This window comes from Melanotaenia boesemani, chromosome 4 (assembly GCF_017639745.1).
Source record: "Melanotaenia boesemani isolate fMelBoe1 chromosome 4, fMelBoe1.pri, whole genome shotgun sequence".
NCBI lineage: Eukaryota > Metazoa > Chordata > Actinopteri > Atheriniformes > Melanotaeniidae > Melanotaenia > Melanotaenia boesemani.
The window spans coordinates 27,375,892-27,387,858 of NC_055685.1; positions in this window are offsets into that span (position 1 = coordinate 27,375,892).

Below are 11,967 nucleotides of genomic sequence, written 5' to 3' on the forward strand. Positions count from 1 at the left end.
GTAATAGGAGGCCTGTTCTTTATGACACTTGCACCATTCCTGCCTTCATGTGAAACATGTGGAAAAACTCTACACAGTCACTGTCTTGAAATAGCACAAATGATTAATTCATTGTCTCCTGTGTGTTGTTGAAGATGTGTCTAATGATTTGAGCATTGATGAAGATCTAATATGATTTCTTTTTGCTTCTTTAAAAATCAGAATCACGTTATAGCCTGAAAATGCACAATAACATGATAAATTGTATGTGAGTCCTGGTTAAATCAGTGCATCATACTGGTAACTATGATAATGGATGGTCAAATCTTCTGCCTCTGGAGCAAATGCCCATATTTGAAAGGATGTATTTTAATAGTGAGGATTTCTCTACATTCTTTGTGTCTGAACATTTATACATCCAACATTTTCTCTAAACTATAGTAGGTCATATGCTTCCCATTTGAAGGGCATGTGGCCTCAGAGTTGTTTTTTTTTTTTTTTATAAAGTCAGAGGGGAGGAGTGGTTTTCTTGGGATATTAGTCTGCTGTCCATCATTCTTTCCGCACTCAGAGGTCCCCAGAGACACTGAGGAAAGGAGGAGGCAAAGGGAGGGAAAGGAGGAGTTGCATGTAATTGTGTGTGTGAATGTCCATCAACCCCTGAAGTCCCAGACTTAAGGAGGTGTGTACTACTGCAATGCGTAAAGACATCACAGCTTTGTGCAGAGAGCAGACAATCTGACTGGCAGAAATGTTGAATGACTGGTTAGCTGAAGAGTTTCATGCTGTTACACAGCTGGCAGAACAGCTGATACATTGTTGTTTTTATGCTTTTTGACACAGTTGATATAAAAACGTGATCTGATTGCACAGGCGAAAAAAAAAAGTGTGCATAAATAAAGGATAACGATAGTGGAGGCTCCTCTAGTTTAAGCTCTATTTAGAAATCAAACTAGAAATGTTTGTCTTGTCACTGAGTAATGTTGCAATACATTTCATCACTGGCTCTGACTCCCAGTTTTTAATGCACTTCAATTAAAGCATTCTGTGAATATATATTATGACTCAGTATGTCTAAAATATAAAATATCTTATCTTCCCCCTTTATTTCTGTAGTTTTATTTAGTTTGCAGCTTTGGGTTTTCATATTTTATTTAGGCTCTCTGTGTACCACATCTGAACATGAAAATCATCATCAGCAGAGTAACTGGGTTTCCACTCAAGCATGACATCATCAGAGCCATATTGTAGTGTCAAGAGGTCCTTCACTGCCTGAGGTCCAACAGCAGGACAAAGGAGTGGTGAAGGAAGCAGCACAGTGTGACAACTGGAGACACTCCAGTGTGAGGACATAAGTCAGAAAGACATAAGGAATAAGAAAACTGTTAGGTTGTCATAAATTATCAACTTGATTTCCTCATATCGCTTTCACAAGAGAGACAGATGGAGAAGAAAAATTAAGTTTTTAAGTCTAAGTGACAGTACATCTATAATGTGGTATCATTGTGCCATCTCTCAAGATGCAGGTAAAGCCAGGCTGTGCCCTGGTTGACCAGTCACCACAAAATAACATGTACCTGTATTGTGCTCATCTTTTAACTACAGGGTATGAGCAGTACAAATCTTTCCGTTGCCTTCATTCTCATCTATATCTTCTCCTGCACCTGTCTGAAATAAAATGCTGCAGGAGGCTGGCCCCCCACTCTCCTCTACAAAAACACTTGGAAAGCATCCAGACTGGAGTGCATCATGCCCTAGAAAGCTAATGCAGTAGAACTGTCACGGAGCAATGCAGGGAAGAAAGGAAAGTGGAAGAACAGCAGGAGCTGGGTTCACGCCCACATTATAATCAAATATAAAGGTTACGCAATAGATGTCAGAATCAGATGTTTGATATTCGTTGCATAGCTTTAATTTAAAGTTGTTTTTAAATAAAATAATAACAGTATTTTATTACTGAAATTATTAAAATTGTGAAGACTTCTCAATAAAGAAGTCAATAATTGCATTTAAAGGACTTAATTTAAAGTGGACCAGCATCTGTTGTGACCCAAATGTTATACCACTCCTAAGAGTCAATTTATCAGTCTATTGTCTGTTCTTATACCCTCACCTATTTTAATGAGGTCTGGGTAATGACTAGAAGAATGGGACTGTAGTGGAAAATAGCTTCCACTGAGTAATAGCTGAGCTCACCTTAAAGGGAGAGGAACTCAATAATCTGGAAGGTGCTTAGAGTAACTGCTCCTCTGCATGAGGAGGATCCAGTTGAGGTGGTTCTGGCATCTTTGCAGAGGGTCTACCAGGAGAGGTGTGCTGAACTTACTGTAGCAGCAATATTCCACAGGTATTTACCCCTGGTGCTTGATCATTTCTTACACTGCAAATGTAACTCACCCATTTATTTGCATTATTTGCACTTGGCTTATATAGAATAGAATAGAATAGAAATACTTTATTAATCCCTTCAGAGAGCCCTCAGGGAAATTTGGGTACCATTAGCAATACAACACCAACAGTAAAGCAGGACAAGCACAAGACACAATATATACAGGTACAAAGCAAAATAGAGGCAAATAGAATGCAAATATGTATATATATATATATATATATATATATATATATATATATATTTGCATATACTGAACTTGCATTTGCATATCCACTGTCTAACAGAGGGAGTAGCCCAGTAGTAGGAACTGATTATGTCAGTATCACTTATTAATTGTCATGAAAATCATAGTTTTTGTGTGTTTCATTTAGATTATTTACTTATATGTTTGTAACTATTTGTTTTCTTTTATTTGTGATTTTTAAATCAAAATATCTTGTTCGCTTAAACCTTTGTCCGGCTCTGGCCCTTCCCCCAAATAGGCATTTGAAAGTCAAGAGAAAACAGATAAATATAAACATAAAGGCATATTACTGGCTGCAGCTTTATTATTATAAAATGTTTGTCAAAAAGACCAAGAAAGTCTAAGAATTGGGAGAATTACTGTCAAACAGAGAAATTATGGTGACATAAGGAAAACCAATAAAAACTGTTGAGTTAGCAATTTTGGCTAATAATTGTTTTCACTGTGTCACTGTCAAGTTTGCATATATCAAAATATAACAAACCTAGAAGTGTTTTTTCTAATCTAGTTTTAAATTGGGGGCAAACAACAAAATAAAGACTAAGGATTGGCTAGCGGGCTGGCATTTTATGTACAAAGTACCAAAGTGATGCTACCCAAGACAACTTGCACTTAAAATGTTGAAGCATTAGGCAAAGGCCCTTTGAGTTCAGTCCCAGATTGACTGCTGATACTTTCTAACTGTCTTTGAGCAATACTGGCTTATCACTACCCCCAAGCCTCATCACAAAGAGAAACAAAAGCAAAGAGAGCTGAATGTGTCGTTTCCAGCTGAGGAACCAAAGTGCACTGGAAGCAGCTTTCTGCAGAGCACCGCTGATAGATCATTACTGTCTGAAAGGATACTTTTGGGAGCTAAACCTAACAAGGACAAGCCTTTTACTATCAGATGCTTCAGACATATGTTGAATAGATATAAGGTTGTCTCACACAGATTTAAACTTATGTTCATAACCAAAAGTGCAACCCAAATGTAGAAGCTGCCAGTCTTGATTATTTTTAGCAGGTTTAGTTTATAGTAATAATGATTTCTGTTAAAAAAATGGAAAGTTTGGCAGCAGAAGGAAATTTGACTTTCACCTTTTGAGACCAAATCTAATATTTTCATGGCTGTCGGACAAGATTTTAAATACAGACGCTTTGTACCTGTGTGAAAAGCACAACCTTTTGTCCAACCTAGTGCTGTTTGAATTGATTGGGATGTAGAGATCCTGGACTGACTGCAAAGCAAAACAGAGTGATCCTCATTCAGTTGGTGAAAGAAAACAAGAAAAGAAGAGCCAGCATGGAGAGTGATGCATGAAATATGAGACTCAGCATGCTGGGCTTTTATGGAGTCTACCTGTGTGTAAGCGTGCATGAATATATGCATACATGGGTTTGCATTATCAGTGTTGGAACATGTGTGGAACTGTATGTTTGCATGTGTGTGTTTGCTGGCTTCTCTATGAAGGTATACTAATTAATAGCTAGGAGTGTTTGGCTTAAAGCAGTATTCCTTAAATTAGAAAGCACTGTGTTGTCCAACTTGGCTGGACAAATCAGCCACACTGGTGCCCATGTTTCTGGGAGTCATAATAATGTTATGTGAAATATCATTACTGCACCTTTTTCTAAACAAAATGTTACAAAGTACTATTCATGAAAAACATCTTTCTATTCATTTATCTATTCCTCTATCTGATATATCAGTTGTACTCTCATTAATCAATAAAGCTGAAAGGAAAATAGATGCATGTAACAGTCACCTCATTCCTACTCCCTCTTATAGTCCCTCACTTTTTTCTCTCTCTCTCTCCCACACACACACTAACACAGACACACCCCACACACACATGTATACTCCATCCATCCCTTTGGTGATGAAGACTGTGCCGATAGAGCAGTCTTGCAGTAACCAACTCATGGCTTGCATCCACTAAAAATGGGTGTGTCCATAAATTTATGTGTGTTTGTGCAAGTGCATTTCTTACTAATACACACTGCTTGGAAAGAGAAAGCAAGGAAACAATTCACCTCATGCTGTAAAGACTGTTGATGTGATGATAATTTCATATAACATATAAACTTTGCATTATAAAGAGCAATCTTATATGCATAATTTATGGTCATCTGACACAGCAAATACCATTTTCAAACACCAAATTTTATTGAAGATAAACTGTCTTGTGCCTAATGACAGTGATACACCCAAAGTTTATAGAAGTGACATTTTTCAGGGACAAAAACAAACCTTTCTAATCTTAGGTTAGCTAACCGTTAGCTATTCAGAAGATGACTGGGGCTACAAAGAACGGGATAGGAAAGACAGAATCTGTAATGTGTGTGACAAATGATCTTTTATTGATAAACAAACTGATTTCACATTACTCATATTACTGGTCTTGTCCAAGAAATCATTTTTTCTTCCTGCAGTGTTTCTACTCAGAATGTGTGATATGTTCTGCATACTTTCTCTGAATCTCCTCATCCCTTTCTTTCAGAAACTGCCTTCCATGAATCTGTATTTATTGATTATGTTCTGTCTTGTTGTGGAGACAAACACAAGCACACACACACACACACACACACACACACACACACACACACACACACACACACACACTCACACAAACTGCTGATGGGGAGCTTTCCAGTGCTGTGTACATCTGTGAATATATAATATGTATGCTCACAGGGCCCATGCAAATTTGATGACTTAAAAAGGTAAGACTGGAGGAGAGTTATGAAGGTTCTCCTTCGTTTTGCTCAGCATTGTTTCTGCCTTAAAATACTGTCTTAGTATTCATACCAGCAGTACATAAAATTTATTTGCAAACATCAGAGTAAAAATATTGCTATTGCCCTGATTGAAAAAGAAAAAATGATGGAAAAACATGAAGCAGCTGCTCTAAGCATCAGTCCCCTGAATAAAAAGCTTTAAGCTCCTATGCTTACGATTTATTTGCACTGTTATTTAAAGTTTCAACCTTATAAATTTGCAAGCACAGCAATGTGAATTGTGGCATTAGCTTTAGAGATATTTAGCTGATGTCTAGACAAAGCTCGAGCATTGTCTCCCTCTCTCTGAATATTCCAGTTGAAGCAGCCTCTCCCTGCTTTACATGTGACTTTGCAGATATGATGTGTGCCCTTGAAAGAAACCTTGGCTTGCATTGCAGTCATGATTATGGCAACAAGAACTGTTCTCTACTGACGTTGTTGCCACCTTATGGACAAAAATTGAAAATGCATCTGATCACAGGGGGCGTTTTGATGTGATGGGACTGTTTTAGTCACGTGGACAGAGGGAATTCCCCTGAAGGACCATAAGCTATAAGCCATAAGCTATAATGTTTATCTCCACTATTAGCTATTCTGCAATGAAAAAAAGGAATATGAAGTTTTATGATCTTATAAGGGAAACAAATAACAAAACAAAAAGATTCTATTTTGCATTTGCATTTTGTTAAGTACGATAAATCTTTGCCCAGAATAGGAAAGTCATCACAAAATGAATGTGATAGTCTTTCAGACAGCTCCTCATTAAAAACAGACATGATTTTGTTTTGTGGAAATACTCTGCATGCACTTAAACACACTTCTGAAACCAGAAAACACACATCATTAGAATTAATTCTCTTTAATTTGATCAAATCACTTAAAGGAAGCAATCAGACCTGGTATTTTATAAAGAATTTCATTTTACACAAGCACAGTTTAATAACGTTGAAGAATCGGCATTCGCTATTGGCATTCATCTTTCATCTTTAGTCGGCTTGATTATTGTAACAGTGTCTTCACAGGTTCTACCTAAAAAATCAATTAGACACCTGCAGCTGATTCAGAACTCTGCTGCTCGAGTCCTCACTAAGACCAAGAAAGTGGACCACATCAGTCCAGTTCTGAGGTCTTTACACTGGCTGCCTGTTCGTCAGAGAATAGACTTTAAAGTTCTGCTGCTGGTCTATAAAGCTCTGAATGTTTCAAGGCCAAAATACGTCAGTGACCTCTTGACCCAATATGAACCTACCAGAACCCTCAGGTCATCTGGTTCCAGTTTCTTATCAGTTCCCAGAGTCAGAACCAGACATGGAGAAGCTGCATTCAGCTTCTATGCTCCACATGTCTGGAACAAACTCCCAGAAAGCCTCAGATCAGCTGAAACACTCAGTTTATTTAAATCCAGGTTAAAGACCCACCTGTTCTCTGCTGCATTTAATAGTTTTTATTTAGAAGTCAAAATCTACATCTGGTTCTTTTAAGCTGGAATCATGTTTTAATATTGTCTTTAACTTTATTTCTTGCATTTTATCTAATTTATTTGAGCATATTCCTTCTGCTTTTATTTCATTAATTGCATTTCTTTTAATCTTTATTTATTTATTTTTATTTATTTTTTAATGCACTGCTTTTTGCACCCTGCTGTAATGTTTTATGTAAAGCACTTTGAATTCTCTTGTACATGAAATGTGCTATACAAATAAATTTGCCTTTGCCCTATCCTGTGTTTGTCTAACAGCTCAGTTGGGATTGATATTGTAGCTTATCAATGTAGTTGTGTGGAAAACAACACAGAAGGAGCTCAGGATCTCCTTCCCCGAGGCCAAACACAACAGTGAGCAAACATAGCAGATAACCTAATCTGATCCAGAACTATACATTATCAGCAGTTACTACTAACTATCACGTTATCTGCTTTTTTTGTCAATACACTTGTCCAACTGCATTAGTAAAAGGGGAAACAAAGATATACATACACAGTGCACACACACACACACACATATATGAATGACTAGTAGATGTGGCACTATAATCCGCTTCTGTGAAATGGAAATCCACATGACACGGTCACAAGTCCTGTGCGTGATGTGTCACACCAGCCTTTTTTCCCTCTTGTCCTGGCTCTCTACTGCAGCAGATATTGCTCAGTGTTCAGAAGTTATACAAAAATAACAATATGTGAATTGTTGAACATGAAAATTTGCAGATTTTACAAAGCTGTTATGTTATTACTCCAAAGCCTCTTCTCTCTAAAATGAGCATAACAGCACAGCATGGGTTTGCAAAGTTGAATCTGAACAAACCCAAAAGATTTCTGGCAAAATGTCTTAATGATAAACTACCAAAGTGGAGCTGTTTGATTATAATCCACAGCACCACATTTTAAGAAAACCGAACGCAGCATAGCAGCACAAATATCTCATACCAGCTGTCAAACACACTGAGGAAGTCATGATCATTTGAGATTGTTTGCTGCCACAGGATCTGGAAACCATACAGTCATTAAGTCTCCATGAACTCTTCTTTACAACAGCATATTCTGGAGGCAAATGTGAGGCCATCTGTTTAGCAGTTTATTTATTTATTTATTTGTTTATTTGATGAGGACAATGCACATTAATGAACACATTGTACATTTTCATGACTTTGTGGCTGCTTTCCATCCATGGTCCTCAAACATTTAAAGACAACAACATGACAAACAATAACAAATAGCATTTACAATATATACACAGCAATAGACATACAATACATTATATACATTAAACTTCACCTATGTTAAAGTCAAAACTTGGCGTAAACTGGGTCATGCAATAACAACAACAAACAAACAAATCTACAACAGAGTGACAGAAAAGTATGAATGTGTTGCAAAGGCTCTGTCAAAGTTCAAAAGGAAACTTGGTTAAAATGCAATGGACCTTAAGAGAGTAGTGCATAAGCAAATGCCTGAAGCTACGCTGTAAAGAAGAGTATAGGCTGCCATGCAAGACAATGATAGACTCATTCAGGAAAAGATTACTTAGGTATTGCTGCTAAAGGTGGTTGCACAAACTATTAAATCAAAGGGTGCCTGTTCTTTACTCACACACTGCTTCTGCAGTTTGGTTTAGTTTTTGTTGAATGCATCATGAGAAAATAAAATAAGCTATGTGTTGTCCACATATTCATCTACCAAAATTTAAGATGAATTTCTGGTAAGAACCAAATATTTTATTGTCATAATGTACCAATTGCAGCTTGCAGTGAACAAATCATTGTAGACAGCAGCACAACTGAGCGTCACACCCCACTGCACTGCCAAGACTGAGGGAACACCCTCCTGCCCCCCGATTTATGTCTAACTGACTCATAATGGTTGTACACTCACACCAATACACAAGATACACACAAATGACAAACAGGAAAGCAGTGGTTTTGTGAAATCTGAGAGCTGTCTGGGAGAAAGCAGAGGTGGAAGTACAGTAAGTACATTACTGCCCCTGTGCACTTCCTACTGCATCACACACATACACACGTTCAGCTTCGCTGTGACTCATTCCCCAGCAGACTCCCACCCTTACCCCTTCCCAGCTCAACCTCCAGTCCATATATTCCCAGCTATCACATTCTTTCCCAACTTCTATTGTTTTTTTTTGGTTTTTTTTCATAATCCGTCATGTAGCTCCTCCACAGGTTGCACCCAAACCAGCATGAATCATGGCTCTTATATAGCCCCAGCCTCAGTTGTTGGGAAATAGCCCTGCAATGCAGCACAGTAATAAAATGACAGAAGCCTATAAGGGCTGCATCTGAGACAACGCTGCATCTACTACCAATGCTGTTCGCTGTGCACAAGTGCTTATACAAAATGCTTTTTAAAAAAAAGCTTAACACTAGAAGTCCCAGAGAGGGGTCAATGGACCTTTCTACCTTTACAACCCAGAGATGGGTCGATTGACCAGTAGGATTTTAGCTAAAATCCTGTCTTAAGCTGCGAACAGCTTCTTTTGTTTGTAGACGAGTCAATTACTGGCACACCCCAGGAGGGCGCATACTTAGGGGAGACACTGTAGACTCTTGAAACCGGACTGTCAACTTTTGCCCAAAGCTTGGCTTGAGACACTGCTTGGTCCCCTGAGTATGAGATTGGAGTAGACCTCAAACAGATTCAGAAAGGTTTTCCTGCATTCTAGTATATTTCAAATAATTAAAAATATATTTGATATGATATATGATATATACCTCCTCGACACATTTGTGTGCTTTTAGAAGAAAAAAAAAAGATAATCATTGTGGGCCTTCAATAAAAAAGCAAACAATTTAGAATGATATGACAAAATGATGAATTCATATTTTTTTTAAAAATCACTTTAAAAGGTCCAGCTCTCCTCTTTTCATACAAATGAAAAAATACAAATTTTTCAGAATTTTTGACCAATTTTTCAAACTTTCTAACCCAATGTTCATGTACCTTATGTCCAAAAAGCCCAAGCAATGAACAATTTTGAATATTTAAAATGAACATTTTTTGATTGTGGTGGTACAGGCAGGGTCTGTGAGTAAAATATCCAGAAGCATTAGTGTCTAAGTCAAGAGGGCATAAATGTCAACATGACAAAGATATAAAAGAACAACTGTGAATTTTTTCCAATGCTTTTTATTTTTGTCATAAAAAAAACAACAAAACAGTTAAAATAATGCAAGTAATGAAACAATTTCACAAATATTTACACAAGGCTACAGTGGCATGCCCTTGTGTGAATGGCTTTTCTGCTCTTTCAGCAGTCCGTCTGTGCTAAGTCCAAACATGCTTGGCACTTCCATGGTATCTCCATCCTGCATTTGCCACATGTGTATTTGTAGCAGTCAACACATCTTACAGTTGCGCAATTGTTCTTGCATCGATGGTTGACCTGACATTTTGCCCTTTTCCCAGGGCTAGGTGTGGGAGGTTGCTGCTGAAGCAGTTGCTCCTTATGTGCCTTCTTCTGACTCACATGAGAGTTGGCCAACTCTTTCGCGAGCTCAACCAGGAAGTCCACTCTTCTCTCCTGCACTCCGGTGCATTCCTTATGAAGAACATGAGCGTTCAGTGCCGCCATGTCGATCATGTTGTAGAACACGGCGACTGGCCATCTCCGTGTTCCTGCACGCACGCTGTACTCCCGCACCATCTGGTCCATCACATCCACACCACACTTTGTGGTGTTGTATTGTGTGACAGTGTTTGGCTTCCTTTTGGTGGTATTCTCAGTCTCAACCACATTGTGCATGCTGCTGAGAAGATAGACAGTCTTTTTCCGTTTCGGCGCATATACTGTGAGTGTTGCACCAGTGGTGGAAAACACTCGAGTGGTGAATTTAGTGTGGTCCTTCTGTCTAGTTGACTGAGGAATTTCCCGGCGAATCTTGTTGACTGTGCCAAGGATGGTGGTTTTCCGGCTAAGCAGTCGTTGCGCAAGGGACAGCGATGTAAAAAAATTGTCTGTTGTTACAGTTCTGCCCTTATCCATGAACGGCTCCATCAGCCTCATCACTACACTCTCAGAGAGTCTCTCTCCACTGGGACGACTGGGGTCCTTGCCAAGATATGGCAGGATATTGCAAATGTACTTTGATTTCAAGTCACAAGCCAGCCAAAACTTAATGCCAAATTTGTCCGGTTTTATGCCAAATTTGTCCGGTTTTGTTGCAATGTACTGCAGAAAACTGCAGCGAGTCTTTGTCGGGAAAAGCTGTTCATCAATAGTGATGTGTCGACCAGGGTTATAAGATCTGATGCAGTTATTGACAAAAGATTCCCACAGATTAGAAATTGCAGCAAACTTATTTGTCTCCACTCGCTCACTGCGTGTGAACATGTTATCAAAGCGTAGGTGTTGCATGATGTTTTGGAAGCGGTTTCGGGCCATAGTAGCAATGATTCGTGGGTTTCCCAGCTCTGCTGACCAATTGTCACGTAGTGATGGAACTTTCTTCACCCCCCGCAAGATAATAATTGCAATAAATGCCATTAGTTCTGGGAGGTTCATGAACCATTCTGCCTGCTCCTTTTGCCGTGCATGCTGAATGGTCCATTCTTGAATGCTACGAAGCATTTCAAGTGTTATAAAACAGAAGAAGCTTTGAAGACGAGTCCGGATACTTCTTCTGGCCTTAGCAGTTGGCTCTCCATCTGTGCCGTATGGTTCTATTGGGGTGAAATTGAGACATGTCCCCAGCTGTTCTTCATGCCACACTGTGCCATCTTTAGCCATCTCTGTCCTCTCACTTCCCAACCGAGCCCTCTTTTCTGGCAGTGGAGCAGTCTCATCATCTGCAAGGTAAACAATTTCACAATTTCAGAGGACGAAAATAGGATGTTTTGGAAATAAGATTAAAAAAATCCTTTATTTGTACAAAAATGGAGAAATTCCAGTGTTGCAACTCACAGTACAGGACAAAGCAGAAAGAAAGAAATTTGTCATACCAAAAAGTTCAATAATAGTTTCAAATCTTACCTGAAGACTGCTCAGAGTCAGAGTCCGAATCCAGCTGAATTTGTATCTCTTCTCCATCTGAGTCACAAGGGTTTGTATCGCTGAGGATCAGGTCCAATGCCTGCTGA